At 38.1% G+C, this 25097-nt stretch overlaps 1 protein-coding gene across 3 annotated transcripts in view; it reads right to left on the reverse strand.

Moving 5' to 3' along the window:
- The window catches only part of AGPAT4 (1-acylglycerol-3-phosphate O-acyltransferase 4), a 181669-nt gene extending 172024 nt beyond the window's left edge, over positions 1 to 9645 (reverse strand). Inside the window, exon 1 of one of the 3 annotated variants that reach the window (XM_007484865.3) lies at positions 9237 to 9645. The gene's annotated coding sequence lies outside the window, so the exon portion shown is untranslated. Of the gene's footprint in view, positions 1 to 9041; positions 9078 to 9202 lie in introns of those variants that run through there. The other 2 variants (XM_001371495.4, XM_056814366.1) reach the window with 2 other exon arrangements.
- Positions 9646 to 25097: the final 15452 nt, after the last annotated feature.

Consider the following 25097-nt stretch of genomic DNA (forward strand, 5'->3'; position numbering starts at 1 on the left):
ATGACTGCCTTAATAGAAGGTGGCTATTTTCTCATATCTGCTTCTATATTCAATGTACTGAGTTAGGTGGTTTTGACTGAAGTAAAAGAAGAAAATCTGGCTTCACACAAATATATATAGTGGGAAAATGGAAGAGTATTTTAATAAGTAAATAATAGCTTTATTATGAACTAGTTTTGATCTTACAGACCCCAAAATGGGTCTCAGGGTCTCCCAGAAGTTCCCAGACCCATTTTGAAGACCACTATGTTAACCCTTTCCCTCCTTCAGGCACATGGTAAATACTGCTTCTATAGCTCCATTGAGGAATTTAAAGGTTATGGGGAGGTAGGTCACAAGCCAAGTGACCTTGGTCAATACATTTGTGATTGGGATGATGTGGAAAATTCCAGAATTTATCACTCAGTCATGGTTTCTAGCTATAGTCCTCTGATGTTCACCCAGATACCCCTCAACTAATAAACAATTAAAAGAGCAATCTGAGAGATAACAAATATTGTGTTAATTGTAGCAAAAGGATACATAGCTTCCCACAAGGAGCTCAGAGGGGCATTTCTTCCTCTCATAGTCTACTGAGATACGCACTCATGGCACACAGGTGACCCTGGCTGGGGTCTCAAAGGCCAAGCGTGTTATCAGAGTCAAACCAGCTGGTCCTACTCAACTGGAAAAGCTCTAAGCACAGGCTCAGTGACACACTTCCAAAATTTGTTGTCCAAAGTCCAGCCTTGCAAATTAAGAGCCTCACAACCAGGCTGGTCATGAGCAGAGGCCATTCACTTGTTGGCCACAGGAATTCTTAAAAAAAAAATCTCCAAGGCTGAAGAAATGTTTCATTGAGTTACTTTGCTGCTTGCCCTTGCTATCTGTGAGAGGGTTTTTTTTTTTTTTGGTTAAGTTTTTATTCTTTAAGCTTTGACTTTGGCAAGGCAGCTCCTGTCCTGCCCACTCTTCAGTACCTTTCAAACAATGACTATCAAGTGTTTATTAAATGCCTACTATGTTTCCAGGGCGTGTTTGGTTCTAGGGATATGAGTACTGTACAGAGAATGAAACAATTGTCACCATTAGCTTATATTCAAATAGAGGAGATAAGAACATATAATATATATGTAGCATACATAGAGTTAATACATATACAGAGGAGGGGAGGGAAGAAGGAAAGGAAAGAGAAAGGAGAGAGGTAGAAGAAAGAAAGAAGATAAAAGAAATGTTAGGAGGGGAAAAGAGGAAGAAAAGTTAGAGTTTTACATGAAGAGTAGGGAGAGAGAAAAAGAGTGGGAGTAGGAGTGGGAGAGGGAGGGTCAAAGGAGTAGGGTAAAGAGAGGAGTGGGGAAAGGAGAGTGTGAAAGAGTTAATTACAAGGTAATTTTTTAACCTTGTTTAGAAGAGAGAATGCTAACATCAGGACAGATCAGGAAAGATTTGATGTGGAAGATGGTATGTATCTGAGTTGCCTCTTAAAGGAAGAGAGGTACTCTGAGGCAGAGGGAAAGGAGTGCTTCCACTATTGGTGGGAAATCCAAGGTAAAGTCAGTCAGATAAGATGGTTAGGGATCGAAAAAAGGCAAATTTGGGCAGATAGCAAGTAATATCTAGTGAGGCTAGAAGGACAGGTTGGAGGCATGTTGGGTAAGGCTTTAAAAGCTAAAGAAAAGAAGCTTATATTTTATTCTAGAAGCAATAGGAAGCCACTGGAGTTGTAAAAAGCAAGTCACCCAAATTATCACAAAAAAGGAACTGCCCCATAACATGAGGAATAGCAAATATTATATACAGGTTGGTAGTTTCATGATTATATCACCAATAAACAGAGTCCAAGTCCACAATACTTCAAAGTCTGGCTTCTCTTCTCAAGGAGGCAACATGGTACTATGAAAACTACTCTGAATTTAGTCAAAAGACTTGGGTTTGTGGCCAGATATTAAGTTGTCTGATCATTTCTCTGTGCCTCAGTATGTTTTCTGTAAAAAAATATTTTTTTTAAAAAGAGAAATACTATCTGTACCACCTATCCCACAGAGTTATTATGAGAACCAAGTTAGATAATGCACAAGAATTTTACAAACCTTGAAGTGCTACTTGAATATTGTTATCATTGTTACCTCCCTGTCTCCCATTCCAGAGGCCAATTAGGATCTCTATTTCAGCCACAAATACTTGGAAAAACAAGGTCCTTTCTGCCTATTCATTCTTTATTCATTAAGTTCTAAGTACAAAGTGCTCTGGTTCTGTGTAGGATGAGAGGAAAGGATACAAAAATGAATATGCCACAATTATCCAAGTACAACCTTGAGATTCCAACCAGAACCTCTCCTTCAGGAAGCTGAAGAAGCCTGGCTGCTCCTGGTTCCAAAACTCAGAATTTCTTCCACTAAACTTTCTCTAAGCTCAGCCAACTGCCCAACTGGCTTTAGTTCAACTCAAGATTTTCACTCCCCCCCCCCTTCTTTCTACCTTCTTTAGGTCTGTCTCCAAATCATTTCTTTCCCACTTCCAGTTTAAGGATAAAAATCTGTCTGCCCCCTCTTCTATTTTGACTTGGATGATCACCCGGCTTCCATTTACATGCATCAATATCTACATGTGACATATCAACACATTCATACATGTATGTATACATACATGTACATATGTTCAAATGCATAAACATTACACTAAACCTTTCTAGAAGAGTTAACAATCAAAATAAGTAATTTCAATTTTGCCTTCTAGCTTCTGTTTCAATGAACAGAAAAAAGACTATGGAGGAAGAAGGAAAAGACAAAAAGGATTTAAAAAGCCTATAAACAAGATAACAATTTTTCTGAGAATTGATTTTGTTTGCTCAACATAAAATCTTGAGAAGAAATTCACTTGATTTAAGTAGATAGTTCTCAGGAATTCCATCAGCCTAGACTAACTTTCATCCACAGAGAGTTGAAAAGCACACACAAGGGAGCAGATGGTGTTTGGAAAGAAACCAACTACTTTTTATGAGATCAATGTGTTTCTCATCTTTATCTTAAAATTTGGCTAACACCAGATATACTCAGCCTCAGCATTTTCACAGTTGTCAACTTTGTATATGGAACCCCCCAAGTTTGCCTCTGGTCAATAAGCCTTAAAGTACCCAATGATCTCAGCTTAGATGGATTTAGTAGATATAATCAGATCTTAAATACCCTTTTGTCTTAGAAGTTTCTCCCATGTATCAGAGACCTCTCCCAGATACTCCAGCCCTCAGCTAGAATCATCCTTTCCTTGTTCACATTGTAAAGCATCAGTCTCCCTGGCTGGATTGCTCCTTCCCTATTGTCTATTATAAGCTAATCAATTGAACTTTCCAGTCCTATATTCCCCACAAGGTATACAAGATCTCCAGGTTCTTCAGCTCACGGGAAAATCTTTGGCGGTGTGTTTTCCCTCAGATGGTGTTCCCCGAGTCCCAGAGCTTTGGCTCTGTGTAGTACTTAGGGCCAAATCTTGAGCATGGTCTCTCTCATCCTGATTAAAGACTTGTTCTTCCCAACTACTTTAATGGTTCTGAGTTTTTTAAGGTTGACATGGTGTTTCAGATGATAATCTGCCTTTGCACTCCAGAAAGACAGGTTATTAAAATCAACAAAGTTAACATAACATAGACATTAGTCTTGGACTTCAGTCACATCAGCCTTGAAAATCCCAGAAGAATCCATAATAGTTGATATGAAGAGTGCTTCCATTGACAAATTCAGCTTCTTTGTCAAACTCTAGAATATCAGGGATCAATTTGATGCACCTAATACAGTACTTTTTTTTTAAGCGCTTACCTTCTGTCTTAGTTTCAATATTAAATATTGATTCCAAGGCAGAAAGCAGTAAGGGCTAAGCAATTGAGATTAAGTGATTTACCCAAGACACAGTTAGGAAGTGTCCAAGGCCAGATTTGAACCTAGAACCTCCTGTCTCTGATCCTGGCTCTCAATCCACTGAACCACTTGGCTGCCCCATATCAAAGTACTTTTGAAATATTTCTATGATCAGTCTCTCCTCTGGACTGAACTTTTCCCCCAGTCCCCTCATCAGTCATTCCACTACTAGAAAACAGAATGAGAGCACACATTCACATTGATAGATTGGTATCAGGCTTCCACGATGTGCTCCCAAGTTTGACTTAGAGGCACAACTACCTTTTAGGAAGGCAAAAGATCTAGTCTTCCTCTGAAGATTAAAGTAGAGCTTAAAAGCCAAGAGGGAGAAGAGGGAAGGGGGAGTACAATGGGAGTGAATATGAAATAGGAAAGGACAGGTCCTCTCACACATATCCAGTTTCTATAATCTCCTCTGCCTTTCACTTCACCCTCAGCTCAAAAAATAATGAACTAATAGAAGGAGTGAAATGAATTAAGGTAGAACCAGGAAAACATTATGAACACTGATTGACATCAATGGCCAGAACAACAAAACCGTGTACTAACCTGCACTTTTCCAAGATAAATGCCATTATTATTAGTGTCACCTACTTCTAGGTTTATATAACCTTTGAATATCTTCCCATCCTTACTTTCATTTAACTCCAGTTAGAAATTATAATCAAGCTTAGCCCTGAAGAAGAGATAGATATAATAAGAAAGAACCTCCTCCTCTTCTTCAACCCCACCATCCTTTGCAGAGGTGGGAGATTATGGGTATGAAACAATGTTAACATCTCAGACTTTTCCCAAGCAAGAGTTTAAGTTTCTTGAACTCTTTTTCTCTTTTTTTATTCTTGTTGTAATTAATAGCTCTCTAGGAGAGAGTGTGGGGATATACTGGAAAATGAGGTAATGTAAATATAAGAGAAAGCAAACTTTTTAATAAAACCAAACTAACCCAAAGGTTAGTTCATTGTATGAGAATTAAGTTGTTGTTATTCAGTCATTTTCAACTCACTTATGGTTTTCTTGGCAGATACTGGATTGGTTTACCATTTCCTTCTCCAGCTTATTTTGTAAATAAGGAAACTGAGGCACACAGGGTTAAGTGTCTTGCCCAGTGTCACACCTTGTGTCTGAGGTCAGATTTCAACTCTGGTCTTCCTGATTCTAGGTCCAGTGATCATTGCACTGTGCCATGTAGCTGCCCTGGTTCATTTGTTACTATTCACTTTATCTCTCAAACAGTTGTATCATTAATGTGCTGTCTTTTTCTGTTACCATTTTTCTTTATACTGTCTCATCTGTCTCCATACTGTCTTATTTATTTCTCTACCCCTCTTCAGCATAGATGGAGCTCAATGCTAAATTCTTTCATCATAAAGTCAATGTAGCTCATCGAAGAGGTAGCTTTTAAAGAGCACTAGGTCATACATGACCATTTGTGACATGATGTCGTAAGTGGCATCAATTCTTTAAGGTATAAAGCCATTATTAAACTCTAATATATGCCATACATAGTAACATTTATAATACATACTCCACAATACCAAGAATATCAGGAAAGATGCTCAGCAACCCTGTTGTGGCACTAAGGTTTATCAACAAGACATTTGACCTCAGAATCAGAAAAAAGGGAAAAAAAATCAGAATCTAAGTCCTGGCTTTCCAGCTAGCTATGTGACCTTGAACATATCTTTCAACATTTTGCATCTCAGTTTCCTCTACTGGTATTTAAAAATAAAAGGGTAATAAGAAGCAGTTATGTGGCTTAGTGGATAGAGAATCAGGCCTCTAGATTAAAGGTTCTGGGTTCAAATTTTGCCTTAGACATGTCCTAGCTGTGTGACCCTGGGCAAGTCACTAGCTTTACCCAATTCTCTAGCATTACCACTCCTCTACTCTGAAACCAATAGTTAGTATCAATTATAAGACTAAAAAGTAAGGGTTTTTAAATAAAAAATATTTTAAATTACTAAGGCTAATAAAGCTACCTGTGAACCACTGAATCTTATATGATTAGAGGGTCATAAATTTAGAGCTGGAATGGGCCCCAGAGTTCATCTAGTCCAGTTTCTATATGTTAAGGGTAAGGAAACTGAGGTCCTAGAAAATCTAAGTGACTTCTCCAAGATAATAGGGGCAATAATCATCAAAAGTGAGATTTAAACATGGGTCCTTTGTCTCTAGAGAATATGCTCATTCTACTACTTTATTATGCTGCTTCTATGAGGAAGGGGTTTTACAAATGACAATTTACTCTATCATCAATTAATTAACTAACATTCACTAAATGACTATTACATTCTGTGCTGGGGTTACAAAATGAGAACAAAAGCCAGTCTGCCCTCAAGGGGCTTACAATTCAGTGATTTTTTTATCATAATTATTATATGTATGTTTCTGGATAAAGGCAGAACTACAACTAGTTGCAAGCTATCAATTGTCTCTTTGTCAGTCCATATTCATGCTCAAACCTCAGAGTAACCCTAAAGATATTGAAGATACTCCTTTGCCTTCCTTCTAGCACATGAAAACCTGAAGTACTCATGATGATTTCCCATTATCCATTTCCACCTTTCTCATTCCCTTCTTTATGCTGTGCCTGTTGGTACCTCTCTACAGTTGTCCTTTTCTAAGTCTGTATTTATACTCAGGTTCATTATATTTTAAGCTCATTTCTTCACAACCTAGCACTTTCCAGGCTGTACTCTGCAGACAGTACATACTAAATAAATGTTGATTATCAAAATGAAGGCATCTCTTGGATAGAATCACCTGCATATTATTAGCCCTTCTGATGAGGCTTCTGGGGGAAGTTCCTCATCAAGATTACCAAGGAAACAGCTGCTATTCTTTAACCTTAATCCAGTACCCAAGTTGTGCCATAGTGATTTTTGGCAATGTTTTTGTCCCTTTAATCACTCCAGCTACTCCTCTTTCTTGAACTCTGTCCAGTGAATGTTTATGGTAGTTAAGAACTAGGATTGAAAATTGTGTTCCAAGAGTGGCCACATTACAGCCAGTAGAAAGGCAATGTGTTTGTGATTTAATTTGAAAATACTATTAGGCTTTTTCTTGGAGGAGCTTCATAGGAGATTTACATTCTTGTATGTAGCCCATTATTGACAGTAGTTATTGTCTCTCAGTCTTTTTGCTTTCCAGGATTCCTTGCTCATATTGAACATCAACATTCCAATTATTTCCCCACATGTACTAATGTGTGCTTTTCCAAGATAAATGCCATTCAGTTATTAATATCACAGATTTCTGGGTTTACATAACCTTCGAATACTCTTCCCAACCAAAGTACCATTAAGTGGCAGTTGGAATTTCAGTTGTAAAATTTCCAATTTCAGGGATTTAACGTTCTAAATACTACAAAGACTGCTGCCCTGTGACAAAGCACAACTTTAAAAAATGCAGATACCAGCAGTAAGATAAGGATCTCAAAGACCAAAAACCTCTAAAAATAAAACCACCTCACCTTCCCTACTGCCACACCTAAATGTATCTTGAGAAATTGCAGTGAAATATTAGCCTTCACTTCACTTATGGGAAAATTAAGGGAGGACTAAATGACCTTTACAAAATTCTACCAAAAGGCAGAAACAAAACTAAAGAAGAAAAAAAGAGGATTTCCAGATCCTGGTTTCCAGAGGTCAGATCAGAATGCAAATAAAAAGAAATCCATCTTATAATTGTATTCTCTGGGCTAGGATATGGCAGTTTTAGTTCAAGTCAAGTGGTAACTAGTCCAAAAGAATTTACAGCTATCTTCCTTCTTGTTACAACTTTTCTTCCTCCATCCTATATTATGCAACATCATCATCATCTCACAGGCAGCCTGGTTTCTATGTGCAAGAGAAGGTGGCATTGTTAAGAATAACCTCTTTTGATAGGTGGGTCATTCAGATAAGTAAATTTAGCTTTGCTTATTCTTGGGGGATTATGGTTTATTTTGATTTACATCATATAAAAAAAATCAAATTCTTATATCTGAAAGGAACCATTACAGTAGTTTTAGATTTATTAAGCTCCTCTGACCCTTTTACTCAATCCTCCTACCCCTTTGAATTCACATGGGGAAAAAAATGATTTATTCAGTCGGGTGCTGGTTCAGAGTTAAACCAAGCCCCAGTTTGGGGAAAGAGGATCCAGCAGCCTAGTATTAGTGAGCCGAGTTGAACATTCAACAGTACAGATGTAAAACCGGGGAAGTTGTGATTAGTGTTGGGCAGTCACTTAATGCACACTGTTGTTACCCACTCCCACTTGTTGAACTTGTGTTCTTCTAAGTTGAGGACCCAGAAAATGCCTCACCTGTTACCTACATAGTTAGACGTTTTAAGTACTGGCGTCTTAGGCCAAATAGATGTCTGAGCTGGCAGTGTACGCGTTTTCAAGTACTATATTGTCACATACCGGCCCCCCTTCAAAACTTCAGGACAAGCAGCTCACCTCTCACCAATAACATCCTTTTCCCTTGCTTTAAAATAGTGCATTTATAGGAAATCTCGAGAAATGTCAGTCACTTAAAAGGGACTAAAGGTGCTTGTAGAAATACGGGTGTTTTCTTTTTAATTACTAGTAGGGCTACAGAACTGGAGCTACAGAACTCTTTTTAAGTAAATAAAAAGGTAAATCATAAATGTCCGTTTCCTTGACAACTCCCCTCCCCCAGCCCCATTGTGACTGGGAAAAACCAAAATGAAAAGTGAGGAGGGGTAGCAGCCAGAGCCCTGGAGGATCTCTCACAAACAGCGTTGTAACACACGCGCGCACATCCACATGCACATGCACACACAATAACAACAAACTGCAAAAGAAACATACACACCCCAATTGATACCAGAGCCCCATTTTGCATAGTATTTTTGTGGTTACCATAGGAACACCACAGACCAAGAACATGTTGCATGACACAAAAGAGACCAACATGTAATAGGAACATTCTCGTCAGTTTCATCTGTTGCAAGGGGGAAAGGATTTTAAAGCCAGGCAAAAGAAAAAAAAATTGAGCAACCATGACCCCCCCCCCCAAAGAAATCACAGCACCCAGAAAGAACCCCACCCGAACATTGAGACACAAATTCTGGTTTTGAACCAGGAAACCTCCCTGTGCCTCTGTAGGCAAGCAGCCCACGTTATCAATAGCGTCCTTACAGTCTCCTACTCCCGTCCTCTGACTCTCTTCTCTCCTCTCTTCTTCACCACAATCCATTCAGAGCTTTTCTGGAGGAATCAAGCCAAAGGGGATTGGGGGGGGGGGGGGGAGGTAGTAGGGGGAAAAGAGATAACAAAAGAAAAAAGAAAGCCACTATTACCTCCCACAAATCCAAAGTTTTCAGTTGCACATACCTCGTGTCTGGAAGACCTTGACATGAGGACTTGGGAATCAGAAACTGAAAGGGAGGAAAAGCCTGAGTGAGGGCTCAGAAATTGCCACTAGTTTACATGAGCTCTAAGTCAGCCAACACTGGGAAGAAAGCTAGACTCCACCCATAGGGTGGACCCTTAAGAAAAAAAAAAAAGTGGTCCTCAGCTGACGTCTCTCCCCACCCCATGTCACTTCCTTTTAAAGCTACAATTTAGCCGTTATAGAGAGGGAAGGAAGATACTAGCTAGTGTAACATGACTCACCCTTTCCTCCCCTACTAATTAGAATAAGGAAGCATGTTGCGCTTTTCCCTCATTTTTGAAATCACCAGCTCGGGACCCTGCCCAGATCCAAGACAAAGCCCGCTGAAATAAATGGCTTTCCTTTTTTTTTTTCTTTTCCCTTCACTGCCTTCTCTTCTTCTTCCTCTCCTCCCCTCCCCCCAAACCCTGTTGCATCCCTTTACAGAAATGGCTCCCTCAGCCTAAGTGCCAGCCCGCTCTAGCCCCATCATTACGATGACCTGAAAATGTTCCCAAACCAGCACATAATTCATTCCGCAGCAATACAATCAATTTGGCTTATAAAGTGCCATGCTCCACTAGGTCCTCTTCTCTCCTCTCCTCTCTCCGATGGTACCACGCGAGAGATTACATTTCATGTTGGGAGAACACAGATACACCTTCACAAAATTATGTTTAGAGCCCAAGAAATCAGGCCAAATTAATCTCTCTCTTCCTCCCACCTACCTATACAAGAGCCAAGGTCATTCCCCTCTATAGTATACATATACAGAAGGGGGGAGCCCCTTGTAAAATGATTTGGTTAAAGAGAGTGCTTTCAGAACTAACTTTCCTGGGAAAGAAAGGAGACCCGAAAAGAGGGTGGGTTTTTGAAGCTCAGATAAGACCTTCCTTACAAAAACCTTCAAAATGAGTGTCCTAAACATTCACATTCAGGTTATTCAACTTTTAAAGCTTTTAAATGGGAGCATTTGCCTCACCTGGTATATAAATTGCCCTGTGAAAAGAAATAAAATCACATGTTAATGCATATCTTCTACATGGGGTATATTGTCCTTGCCCTCCCCTCCCCATTCCCTTCTAATGGCCTTCCCTGCAAAATTCAATTTTAATTCCTTAGATATTCAGTTGCTCAGTGATTCCCAATCCATACACCACCAGGAGGAGCATATTGTTATTATTTTCTTTTTAAAGCCTTCCTTTCAGGATGATGATATGAGTCATTAAAGAACTTCTCCAATTTGCACTTGTAAGCCAGCTAGCTCTTTTCCTGCTGTTCCATTCTGAACCTAATTCACTGGTCATTGATAGAACCTGTCAAGGTCTACAAACTGATAGTTCAGTTCTAAAGGTTATCCATCTAATTGCCTTTCACAGTCTGCACAACAGATCCCTCCATCTACTCAGTTTTTCCTCCTTGGATCATTATGCCAAACTCTTTTTGGGTCTTTTTGGGAAGGGTCAAGTATTTCATTCTAGGAGGCTACCATTCCTAAATAGTTACCTTCTTGTGTTAAGAGAAAGCTAGGAAATCCCCACACACATTGAAAGGAACTTCAGCAGCAAACTTTGGGAGAAGATAGGACATAAATCGCATGGCATGAACAGATATGGATGATTTGCTATCTGTATCACTGTAGGAACATGCCTATCAACAAAATCACAGATCCCTTTAAGTGCGTACATTCATGGTTATAAGACACAATCAAAATGGCAGCACAAAGTGGCACAGTGGATAGAGTGCTGAGTTTGGAGTCAGGAAGACCTTAATTCAAATCCAGCCTCAAGTCACTTAACTTTTATTTAGCTCATTTTCCTTAACTGTAAAATGAAGAGAATTACATCATAAGATTGTTGGCAGTTTAAATGAGATATTTCCAAAGCTTTTAGCATAGTACTTGTCATACTATATATGATATAAGATAAAATGATGGCTCCCTTATCTTCCAGCCTTCCAATTCAGTTCAGCCAATATTCATTAAGGATTACTGTTCTAGACAGACTACGCAATACACAATGAAACTCTAGACAGAATCAAAGACAGAAATACAAAGAAACCAACCCTGCATCCATGGAGTTTCTAGTCTATTGGGGGAACAAGGCATTTGTACAAATAACTGTAACAACTGTTAAAATGCAGCAAGTATATTTTTCTTGTTTAGTCATTTCAGTTGTGTCTGACTTTTCATGACCCCATCTGGAATTCTTTTGCAAAGATACTGGAGTACTTTGCCAGTTCCTTCTCCAATTAAGTATACAGAGAAGATCAAAGAAAGGAACAAGAGATTCAAGGAAGGAGAATTCACTTCTAGCTGAGAGAGGACATGATATCTGAGTTAGCATTGGCAGAATTTAATGAATTTCACGAGAGGTGAGGAAATCCATACTAGGTGAGAAAAGTATAGGCAAATACACATACATCTGATGAGCCCAGGAAATAACTAGTAATAGAGTTGAGCAGGAAGATAGAGTTTAAGAGTCTCAATGATGTTTTTTTTTAAACTGAAAAAATAGACTGAAGCCAGTGTGATGTTTTTGCATCTCAGATTAAAGAATTTGTACTAAAGATTTTTCTACAATGGCCTCAAACCTGGGTATTAGGAAGAATATTCAGACAATGGTGTCAAGGATGGAGTGGAAAGAGGAGAGAGACGCTGAAGTAGGTGATGACATTGAGTTGAAAAGAAGGGCTGCATACAATGGACATTGGAGAGTTGACATCTACATGGGGCTTTATGATTTTTTAATATTTTACATATATTTTCTCAGCTGATCCTCACAATTGCCCCATAAGATTGATACCATTATCCTCATTTTACAGAATAGCAAATAGCTTGAGAGGGGTCAAATGGCCCATTCAGAATGCACAGATAGTGTGAAGTAGGATTCAAACCAAGATCTTCCCAACTTTAAACCCAATGCTACACCAGAGACAAAAGCAACAGAGTCAGAAAGACCTTGGCAACTGATTGGATGTGGGAAGGAAAGGGAAGAATATAAGATTGTTTAGGATTAAGCCTTAGTGACTGGGAAAATAATGATGACATTGACAGAAATGGCAAAGAAAAGCCTGGATAAGTATCATAAGGGATATAATAAACTCAGTTTAGAACATGCTGAATTTTAGATATGGAAGGGACACCAAGTAAAGATGTCAAGTAGGCAATAAAGATTGTAGTTCAAGGAGGGGAGAGAACTTGAAACTAGTATTACAGGTTTCCCCAAAATGTGATAATTGAAGCCATAAAAATAGATGAGATTACCAAAGATAGAGAGATGAAGAGAGAGATTGTTTCCAGGCATGTATATATTATAGGGCGGGGAGGATGAGAGCTGGTGAAAAAGTCAGAGAAGAAAGCCTGGGAAATATGGTATCATGGAACAAGATTAACAATATGTCGAGGGCTTTCAATTATATACACCTTCACAATGATAAAATTATTTCATCACAACAGCCATGTGCACATATATTAGTATCCTCATTTTACAGATGAAGAAATTAAGGGTTAAGTTACTTGTCCAAGACAGGTAGGAGCATTAGAGGAAATTAGGTGGCACAGTGGATAGAATGCTGGATCTAGAGTCAAAAGGTCCAAGTAAATCTAGCTTCAGGTACTTGTTAGTTGTGTGATCAAGGACAAGTCATTTAACCCTGTTTTCCTCAGTTTTCTCATCAGCAAAATGAACTAGATAAAACAATAATAAACTATTATTCCAAGAAAACCCCAAATGGGATTGAAGAGTCAGGAAAGACTGAACAAACATTTCTCCCAAAAGTCTGTCAGTGAAGGGGAAGAGAAAGAAAGGATGACAGCTTGTATGGATAAATGTATATAGGGAATAATTTTTTTTTTTAAGGTAGAAAGGAGTTAATCAGAAAAGGAGCAAATATAACAACAGAGGCTGATAGGAAAAGAATGAGGATGACTGATGGAACTGTATGTTGATAAAGACAGAAGAGAAAAAATTAATTAAAAAATAGACAGGAGGGAATCGATCAATTAATCAATAAGCATATATTAAGTAAGATGTGCTGGGGATACAAAGACAAATAAAGCAAAGAATTCTTGGATCAAGGGTGCTAACAGAAGAATTAGCCCTCCAGAAAAGAAGCCCTTTCATCCTCTGATACTGAAAGGAAAGACGAAAAAATGAATGAAGACAAAGAGATATTTTTATTTGAGGAAGAAATGAAATAAGGATGATCAAATTATATGCTTTCATCTTTTCAGTAAGGAAGTGAGACTCTTTTTGGCTTAAAAAGAATACAGTGAAATTAAAATGAAGGATTTAAAGAGAAAGTTGGGAGTAGATGCTATTTTGAGTATGACAGACAATCAATAAAGGATAAATAAAAAGATGATGATCAGGAAGCAGTCAGTACCCAGGTGTGGTTTGATAGTACTTTTTTATAGTGGATTCTTTCATCTGATTTTGTGACTTTTTATATTACCTATGAATGGCTCAGGATTGAAACAAGGGCATGCTGGACCCATCTTGAAATAGCTCCAAAGTGCCAACTGTTAAATTTTTAGTGTGATCATTTATAATTTGAAAACTGGCAAACACCATGAATCAAAGCTTGATGTATTATTTTCCTGATGGTCTGGTTTTAATGAAGTAGGGGAGAAAATATTAGTAATGTAGATTAAACTTAAAACTGTATTAAGAATAAGAACCATCTCCCAATTGATAAGGGGGCAAAGGATATGAAATACAAACCAAAACAACTCTGAGATAACATCTCATACCCATAAGATTGACTAAAATGACAAAAGGGCAAAATGACAAATGTTAGAGGGGAATGTGGGAAAATGGGGACACTAATACACTGTTGGTGGAGCTGTGAATTGATACAACTATTTTGGAGAACAATTTAGAATTACACTCAGTTATAAAACTATGTATACCCTTAGACCCAGTGGTCTGTTTCACATATAAAGGAGGGAAAAAGGGAAAGAACTCATATGTTCCAAAGTATTTATAGCCCCTCCCTTTGTGATGATAAAAAAATTGGAAATTGAGGAATTATCTATCAACTGGGGAATGGCAAAACAAATTGTGGCATAGGAATGTAATGGAATCCTACTGTGCCATAAGAAGCAATGAGCAGGCTGAATTAAAAAAAAAACAACAACAAATTTGGAATGAACTACATGAGATAATGAACAGTGAAATGAGTAGAACCAAGAGAACATTATACACAGAGACAGAATTAATACTGGAAAAACTGTAAATGTTACCTCCAGAAAGTAAACTGAAAGATGAAATATTTAATTATATGAGTGTGTGTATAATGTTCTGGGAGTATGTGTAATAATGTATAATGGGGGGGAGGAGGGAGAGGGCCTAGGACACTTGTGGAATAGATTTATTATGTAAGTATGGAGAAAAATAAGCTAAACATTATAAGGCATTTCTGATTTCATTTATGTACAATCGTCTATTTCTTTGAATATGGAAATGCTTGTTTTATTTGGCTTTGTAGAATTTGGAAGAAAAAAAGAAAAAACTATTGCTTATAACTATCATCAGCAATGCAAGGGATGACCTCAAGGTACTCTTGATCTTCATGTGTCTTCTTCCACAACATGATGAACATAAAAATATGTATTGTATGATCATACATGTAAAACCTACATCATATTACCTGCTCTCTTGGGGAATGGTGAAGGTTGGGAGGGAAGAAGAGAACATGGATCACAAAATGTCAGAAAACAATGATTTTTAACAATTGTAATGACCTGTTTAAAAAAAAAAGAATTTTTAAAAGTGTATTATGTGTAGATTTTTAAAAGAGAGCTGGTTATTAAGCATTTACCCATACACACACTCCTGAAAACAGAGAAGCAAGAGGGTCAATAGGAGGAAACAATAGAAGGTCAGGGGGCAAAGTATTTAGTTCACTGAAGCAAGCCAGGCCCAAATTAGAGAAGCCTGAAATTATAGTCCTCAGAATGTGAGAGAGCCTAATGCTTAGGAGAATGGAGAGAAGGTTCTGTGTAGATTTCATTAGATAATTAGATTTTTTTTCTCCTCTCTTTATCTATTGTCTGCCTCTCTCTGATAAATAAATTAATCTTGTCCCTCAAGTGAGGTCAGGCAGCTGAGTGTCCAGGAAAGTAGGGACAAGTATATGGATATCAGCTCCACTGTATAAGGAAGAGCAGGGATTTCATCATTTTAACAACTTAAGTCACATGATAAAAATAGGTGGTTTACCAGAGTGGTGAGTTAACAAAAGGGTTAGCCAAGAGAGCTTCCAGAAAAAGGAGAGAAAAATCAATGAAATTTGATTCAAACAAGCATAGAAAGGAAAATTTTTCTGTGGTCTATACACATATTTCAACCTGTGTTCTGTTTGTGCCTCAGCCTGTACCAAGTAACACCTACATCTGTTTTGTTTTGTTTTGTTTTTTCCTAAGTAATACAAGAGGTCCAGCACAATGCCTTGCATATAACAACTAGGTAATTTAAATGGTTGCTGAATTGAAGCCAACATACCACAGCAGGCTACTGGATCTGGGTTCCAAACCTAAACTACCTTCCTCTTGTGTGACCCCAGGCAAATGGTCAAGTCATTTCAAGGGCCTTTACCCTTTCTACTCTGTAAATAGAAGGGATTTGACTAAATAGTCTCCTCAGACCCCTTTCTGCCCCAAATCCTTATTCTTAAATACACATTAAAAGCTAGTCTTCTCCCTAGAAGAGGAAGTGAAAGGGCTGGAAGAATACATTTCAAATCTCCAGATTATCAAGAAGAATGAAATTTTATCAAAAAGAATAAAAGTACTTCAAAGTGGGAAAAAACTAGGAAAAGGATGCAACGAGATCAAGGAGGGTTAAGACTGAAAGAATGTACCATAAATAATGAGATTTCTAGAATGAGACTGGCCTCTCGAGATGGGGAAGTTGGACTATTTTTGGCAAACCAATGACTTCCCAAGTGAAAATACCTTTCTCAGCTGTCCTCAATTAGAATGAAAACTCCTTGAGGACAAGTATTGTGCAATCTTTAGTCAGAAATTTAGCACAGAAGTAAAGGCTAGGTGGCTCAGTGAATGGAGTCAATAAGTTGTTGCTCAGTCATTGTGTCTGATTCTTCATGACCCTATTTGGGGTTTTCTTGGCAGAGAGACTGAAGTAGTTTATTATTTCCTTCTCTAGCTCATTTTATAAATGAGAAAACTAAAGCAAATAGGGCTCAGTGATTTGCTTAGGGTGACACAGCTAGGAAGTATCTGAGACCAAATTTTAATTCAGGAAAATGAGTCTTCCTAACTTCACTCTATCCACTGTGCTCCTTAGCTGCCTATGTGCCACCTACCTGCCACCTAGGAGTCAGGAAGATCTGAGTTCAAATTTGACTTCAGATATTTATGAGCTGTGTGACCTTGAACAAGTCACTTAATCTCTGTTTTTCTTACTATACTGGAGAAGGACATGGAACACCATTCTGGTATCCATGGATAGTATGCTCTACAGAGTCATAAAAAGTTGGGCACAATTAAAGAAGAACAATAACACACATGCTTAATGAATGCTTTTGGTTCTTTCATTCATAGCTGTGGAGAATGAGCATTGAACTGTGATACTGGTCTAGTCATGTGACTTGGGCTAGCTTTCCTTGCAAAGTCCCAGCAATGTCATACCTCTCTTCTGAAGAAGTAAGGAGAGAGGAGTGGAAGTTTCGAAGCCCACTTCCTCTTTTGAAATAGCAACCAATGGGAACTATCAGGGGAGGTCCTAAGGTTGAAGCTGCCCAGACATTCAGAAAAAGGACCCAACTACCTGTATAAGCAAGAGGCAGCACTCCTCTCTTTTTCTGGGAAAGAGGCCAGGGAAAGAAATCCATTCTTTGTTAATGGAAATTGCATGCCCCTATTAAAAAACAATGCTATTTTCTGGAAATTGCCTCCTATTCTTTATTGGGTAAAAATTCCAATGCTACCTAGCCTAGTTACCAAGGATGAGAGATATAACACACTTGAGACATTTTTTTAAATCCCCAGATAGGGAAAACAGTCCTCTTGCTTGAAAGAGAGTGTATTCATTTACCTAGAACATTCTCTTCCTCTGGAATATCTCCTCCCCAAATGATGGCAGATAAGTAAGTTATGATATTTTTTTCAAACCTCCTCCTTAATTGTTGTATGTATCATTGACTATAGAGCTTTAAGAATTGTGCTTTACCACTTTTATACATATATGCATACATACATATGAAAATTTTATTGCTTGATCAACATTTATAGGATTTCTTTAAAACATAAAACTTATATTGGCTCCAAAAATTTTTTAATTCTGTTCTGCCAAAATATTTCACAGTTTTTTAATGTGATAAACATAGGCTAAACTAGGAGCGACTGTCATTTCCTTGCAAAGAATGTGATATGAAAGGAATATAAAAGTGAATTTTAAAGCAGGATCATAAGATTTGAGTTGGAAGAGACTTCCAAGATTAAAGTTGAAAGGGACCTTTTTTTTACATGAGGAAATTGGCTTAGAAAGGTGAAATTAATTGCCTGAGATAAGATAGGTTAATTAACATGAGTTGACAAAAGAAGTCAGAGACAGTTCCTGCTCTCAAGTAATTTACAATCTAATGAGGGAGACATCATGCAAAGGACTATGTACAAATAAGAAATATCCTGTATATTACTGCTCTTCTGCCTTAGAACCAATATTCTGTATCACTTCTAATACCAAAGGTCAGGGTTTAAAAAAATACAAACAGGACATATTGGAAATTATCTCTGAGGGTAGCATTTGTCACTAAGGAGAACTAGAAAAGGCTTCTTACAGAAGGTCAGATTTCATTTGAGAACTGAAGGAAGGTAGAGGCAGCTAGGTCTCACAGTGGATAGGATAAAGGACCAGACTTGGAGGAGGACCTGGTTTCAAATTTGACCTCAGACACTTCCTAGCTGTGCCACCACCTAACCCCAATTGCCTGGCCCTGTCTTAGAATTGAAATTAAGAGAGTAGGTAAGGGTTTTAGGGGGGAAAAAAATTAAAGGAAGTCAGTATGAAGGAAATATATAGCAAAACCAATTTGTGCCCAGGTTTTCCACTTGAATTTTATTGAAAAACTGTACTCTTTTCACTATACAACACTGCCAAAACATTAGACATCAATTTAACTTGACCTCAAACAATAGCTTTTAAATTGCACTGGCAAACAATCTTACCTTAAGTATGGATAACCCCCAAGATTCTCCAAGGGGGCCTCTACTCCTCTCTCCCCTGATGATCTCACTAGACATGGGTTCATTATAATTTCCACATTGATGATGCTCTAAAAATTATTTTAGTTATTTATTTAGAAGAGGGTCACAGAACACTAATAATTTGAGAGATCAGGAAAGACCCAACCTCCCTCCTTAATTTTATTTAATTCTACAATGCCAACTGCCTATGGGACATTTCCACAAACTCAATGTGTCTAAAAATAACTGTTTTGCCCCATAAACCTTAGAACTTCAGGTTCCCATCAAAGTCACAAATGACTCTCTCTTCCCCTTCATTCCCAATTAGTTGCAAAGTTTTGTTAATTCTACCACTGTAGTATTTCTAAGATCCAATCCCACTTCTTTATTCACAAGTCAGCGATCCACAAATATGAGGTCTTTTTGAAATCCTAGTACTTAGTGTAGTTCCTTACATAGACATAAACTTTTGATTAATCAAAAGTTTTCAGTCTTGCTTAGAAACATCAATTTCCCCAGTAAGTCAATCTTAATTACTTTCTCATTTAAAACTCATTAAAGACAGCTTCAGGGCACCAGGTGGCAATGGCCTGGAGACAGAAAGACTCATCTTTCTGAGTTCAAATCCAATCTTGGACACTTCTTAAACTGTAGGACTCTGAACAAGTCACTGAGCCCTTTTTGCCCTAGTTTCCTCATCTGTAAAATGAGCTGGAGAAGGAAAGGGTAAACCATTCCAGAATCTTGGAAAGAGAATCCTAAATATGGTCCCAAAGAATCAGACAAGATGGAAGCAAATTAACAAAGAACATCACCAAAGAAAGCATCATTATCTAAATACAACATAGAATCTTTACTTCGGTTTATAATGCAGAGGCGACTGGGATATTGGAAGGCTATGCCCATGGAACACAAGCTGTGACAAGTTCTATCAAAGTGGAAAGACTCCAAATACAGGCTTGGCAACAGATAAGACTACTTTCAAAGCCAGCCGACCTAGATTGGGAGATATTCGGGCACCAGTTGATAAGAGGATAAGCCACATAAACTCTTGGAGATCTACATACCAAACTGTGGGGAAATTGTATCACAAGTCAGTTGAGAGAGCATCCACACTAATGAAATCAAGTTTATAAGAAAGCTACAATACATTTAAGGAAAAGTGGTTAAAATAGTTCAAATCAATGACTATCATTTCTAATGTTGGTAGTGAGGAGGGTGGGAGTTGGGGGAGGATACTGGAAGCTAGATAATGACCTTAGATATATTCTTCTAACTATATAAGTCTATGAACTAGGACATTTTTCTGAAGTAAAAGAATAGAAACAAATATTGTAACATTTATTTTTGATGAACTTTCTTAAATTAACAATGAATTTTATTTCAAATATTTCAGAAATCTATATATAAACCACTTCATTTTCCTATTGGCAAAGGAAAACCATTGTTTATTAGATTTTAATTTTTTATCTTTTCCAATTATATGTAAAAACAAATTTTTGAAATCCTTACCTTATATCTTAGGATCAATACTACATTTTGGTTACAAGACAAAAGAGCAGTAAGGGCTGGCCAATGGGGGTTAGGTGACTTGCAGAGGGTCACCTACAAAACATCTGAGGGTAGATTTTGTAAAGGATAATTTTAGTGTTTTGACTTAAATCTAAATAATTGGTCTCCAGGGAAAATTCCCAAATAATAAAATATCCAAGTCAGCTGGGAATTATGGTAATTTTAATTAATATAGAGAGAAGGAATTAAGGAAAGGAGAGAGAGAGAAAGAGTTAATTTAAACTGCTCTGACTCAGGTTGAGCCAGGCAGTAAAGACCTTGGCCAAAGTGGCCTCCCTGAACCTAAGGGAAAGTCTTATCACTTACCAAGAGACCATCTCCAAGGAAGCTGTCTGAGGGAGACTCTCCAGGTTGAGTTCCAGTCCTGAACTGAACTCTGAATCCAATTTTACTCTGAACTGAATTCAAAATGCCTGAATTGACTTTTTAGCCTCCTTTTAAAGATATTTTCTCTCATGTCACCTCCCCTAAATTTTCATGTCTACCAATCACAGTAGAAGCTTTCCCCAGGACTGCCTATTCTTTAGTTCTCACCTTCTTTGATTAGATTTTCTCCATGACTGTCTACTCTTTAGTTCTCACCTTCTCTGGTTAGATTATATCTTCTGAGGTACTTCACACTTCTTTGTTAAGCTTACCTTTTGTGAGTTACTTGACCTTTTTGTGATTAATTTAACCTTTATAGGTCCTTAACACCCTTTTGTATTAAATCTAAAAATAGACTTAGCTTAAGTTTTAGCTTCACTATAAGGTATGAGTTAAGTACCTTCATTGTTCAATCAGGAGTTTACAACTTTATCTTCCCCTAAAGTATGTCTAATTAGGGTGGAGTAATTTCCAAGTTCACAATACATTCCGGATTCTGTTAGAACAAGTATCTTCATTGTTATAATAAGGAAATAGCTAAATCAAATCTACTAAAGTACAGTCTGAATAGTTTTTAAAATTCACAATTTGAACCCTGGACTTCCTGTCTCTAGGCTTGTCACTTAATCCACTAGCCTTAATCACTTAGCCCCCAATGTAAAAATAATTTTTAACCTTTGTTATTTGCAATTCTGATTCCAAATTTCCCCTTTTCCTCCTTATAGATAAGTATTGAAATTAAGGAGAAACTCTGAATCTTCACCAGGAATGGCACAGCAATCTGTGCATTTATTTAAGATAGCAAGTAGGAAGAAAAAGAAAAACTGTGTACAGCCACAGTCTTGTAAGAATCCCAATAAGGGTGATATATCACTAAAGGAGCAAGGACTGATTTGGGGTACAGAGCACTCCTTTTTAAACAGGGCAGCTGGGGGGGGCAGCTGAGTGGCTCAGTGGATTGAGAGCCAGGCCTAGAGATGGGAGGTCCTAGGTTCCAATCTGGCCTCAGACACTTCCCAGCTGTGTGACCCTGGGCAAGTCACTTGACTCCCATTGCCTCACCATGGCCACTCCTGCCTTGGAACCAAAAACATAGTATTGATTCCAAGACAGAAGGTAAGGGTTTTATAAAAATTAAAAAAATAATTTAAAAAAATAAAAAAATAAAAAAGGGCAGCTAGGCCAGTTTAGGATTCTTATCTATACACAGGTTTATCCAGATGACCAGCAGAGGCAAGAATCTAAGCTGGACATCTTGGCATATCTGTTCTGGATACCTTGGGGTTGGCTCCTTTGCAGTTTGCATATCAGTGCCAAATGTTCAGGCTACTGTTCAAGGGGGGCAATATTCCAACACCTTAGGACTCTTTCACTAGAATATCCAATTTGGATATTTGTCTATGCCTTTCCACATCAATCATGTTGTGAAAGAAAACATAGACAAAACAAAAGAACAAAACAAGCAAAATAAAGTAAAACAAAAAAAATAGTATGCTTTGATCTGCACTCAATTTCCTTCAGTTCTTTCTCTAGAGGTGGGTAGAATTTTTCATCATAGGTCTTTCAGAATCATCTTGGTTCCTTGCCTTGATCAGAATAGCCAAATTGGCCATAATACAATATCGTTATTTTTGTCTACAAAGGTTCTCCTGGGTCTGATCACTTTACTTTGCATCAGTCCACATAAAACTTCCATTTTTCTGAAAAGCATCTCACTCATCATTTCTTAGAGCACAATAGTACTAAGGGAATTGTTTTGAAAGACCTTAGAACCACAGATTTAGGGCTTAAAAAACAATCTCGGCTTTATCAAGTCCACCTCCTTCATATTAGAAATGAGGATGAGTCCCAAAGAAGGAAGGTAACTTGCCTCAAATCACATAAGTAGTATCAGAGTGAAGATTTAAACCCAGGTTCTGACTCTAAATTTAGCCCATTTTCCATTGCATCGCAGTACTGCCAAAGTCCTTTTTTGTTTTAAAATTCTCTGAAATTAGTGATAGCATTTTTGGACCAGTATGTTTTGGTATTCATTTTGATAATTAACTACTAACTCTCTAATGTCTGACTTCTGATCTTATAATTCGACTAAAATGTAATTCTTCAAAGTTTCTGATTTCTTTTTACTGGCAAATCCAATGGTCTTTTCCCAATCCTTAGGCTTCTTGTCTCTCTGCACCCTTTGACACTGTTGATCGCACCCTTCTCTTTGATGTTTTCTTTGCTAGGTTTTTTTTTTGTTTGTTTGTTTTTCATTTTTAAAAATCTCTCTTAGTTTCCCTCTTATATGACTGCTCCTTCTCTGGTTTCCTTTGCTAGATCTATGACCAGATCACACTTGCTAACCATAAGTGGTCCCCAGTTCTCTCTCCTGGGTCTTCTTTTCCCTTTTTATTATTTTACTTGGTGATTTCATCAGTTGACATGTATTCAATCATCATCCCTATGATGATCCTTGAACCTACTTATGAAGCCCTAACTTCTCTGCTATTCTCCAGTCTTACATTTTCAACTGTCTATTACATATCTCAAAATGGATGTCTCACAGACATCTAAAATCCAGCATGTCCAAAACTGAACTCATTATATTTCTTTCAAAATCCTCCTCCCTCCCAAACGTCCCTATTGCTGTCAAGGGCACCACTATCCTCCCAGTCCCTCAGGCTTGCTACCCAAGTGTCATCCTTGATTCATCAGTCATTTCCCATCCCCTCCCAGCCCCATCCATTCTATTGTAAAGGCCTGCCAATTATACCTTCATAACATCTCTCATCTATGTTCCTTTCTCTGCTCTGACAATGCTATCACCCTGGTGCAGACACTCATCATATTTCAAAATTGAAAGGAATACTGACTATAATAATAGGAAGGATTTGTTCAAACCTCCATTTCTCCCCCAGGGTTTTCTGATACATAACAATAATCCTTTATGACTGTAAGTTAAGCTTGAGAAATGAGGACCTACCAACTGAACCCTGCCCTAACTGTACCAACTGGGTCTAGACGGAGAACAATCCTAGGAGTTTTTTCTGATAAGGCAATTGTTATCTCACCAAAAGGGGTTCCAGAGATTTCCAGGCAAGATAACTGTTTTCAGTCTACCTCCGTGAGACCCCAAAAGTCACTCCAAGGAGTTACTGTCAAGAATTTACCATTACATCCTCTCCCTTAAGCTACAATCTATTTTTTCTTCTTTTCTCTCTTCCTCATCTTTCAAACAATAAAAGCTGACTAATTTCTGTATCTAATGTGCTCCTTTCCTTAGGAGAGGGGTTCTTGCATGCATATTTGCTCATTCTGCTGAGAAGAATATTTTTAAAAATACCCTTTACTTCTCCCTCAGTTTCCATTGTCTTTCTCTTACCCAGTTCAACGTTGGTCTGTAAGGTTAGACACCAAGAAAGTTCTTGGGTTGATAATCTTGTGTTCAGCATCTGATCTCCTGCCAAAAGAATTTATAAGAATTTGTCCCTGGGATTCTATTCAACTTGGGCAAAGTTTTTATTAGGATTATTGGGCAGAGGTGGGCTGATGGTAATGAAGCTTCTCCTATTTTTCAGGAGTGGAGCTAACTTTTTCCTGGAGTAATGGGGGATAGAACTTTTATAGAGAAAAAGTCAAGGTCCCTTTGCTCCATCCCATAGGCTAGGCAAAGGGAAATAGATTGGCACCCTTGCGGGGGGGGGGGTGCTCTACATAAGAGAACTAATGGCATTTCCCCGATGGCTGTTTATTGGAGGGAGCCAGGAGTCCTCATAAATGCCCCTGGCCTTGGATAAATGCAGACATTTGGATCAGAGCCTGTTTTGATGGCATTTGGTGCCTGGCTCAGGGGTCCCAGTCCCCTTCATCTCATCATACCTGGACTACTGCAATAAATAGCCTGCTGATGGGTTTCCCCAACACAAGTCTCTCCCTATTCCAGTACATCCTCAATTTAGCTACCAAAAGATCTTCCTAAAGTAAACTTCTGACAGGATCACCTTCCCTCCTCAATAAATTTCAGCAGCTATCATCTCCAGAATAAAATAGAAATCCTTTATTTGGTGTTCAAAGCTCTTCATAATTTGCTCCCTTTCTCAACCTTTCCGGTCCTCCATCTACTCTACTCTCCAGTGACTTTGTCTTCTTTGCTGTGCCTTGAATAAAATATTCTATTTCCTAAATCCAAGTGCTTTCATTGGCTGCTCCCTAGGCCTGGAATGCTCTCCCTAATCTTAGCCTTCTGGCTTTAATGACTATTCATGTTTCAGCTAAAATCTCAGCTTCTACAGAAGCTTCTCCTAATCCCTCTTACTTTGGGATTTTTCCTCTGTTGATTATTTTCAATTTATCTCATAGATAGCTTCTTTGGACATAGGTAGTTACATATTTTCTCCCCTCTTTTAACTATGTGCGTCTTTTATCTTTTTTTGTATCCTCAGCATTTAGCATGGTGCCTGCCATATGGTCAATTGCTTTCAGCCATGTCTGATTCTTCCTGACCCCATTTGGAATTTTCTTAGCAAAGATACTGGAGTGGTTTGTCACCTCCTTCTCCAGTTTATTTTACAGATGAGGAAACTGAGGCAAACAGGGTTCAGAGACTTGCCCGGAATAACACAGCTAAGGAAGAGTTTGAGGCTAGATTTGAACTCCAGAAGTTGAGTCTTCCTGACTCAAAGCCTAGCAG

This window comes from Monodelphis domestica, chromosome 2 (assembly GCF_027887165.1).
Source record: "Monodelphis domestica isolate mMonDom1 chromosome 2, mMonDom1.pri, whole genome shotgun sequence".
In the NCBI taxonomy this organism is placed as follows: Eukaryota; Metazoa; Chordata; class Mammalia; order Didelphimorphia; family Didelphidae; genus Monodelphis; species Monodelphis domestica.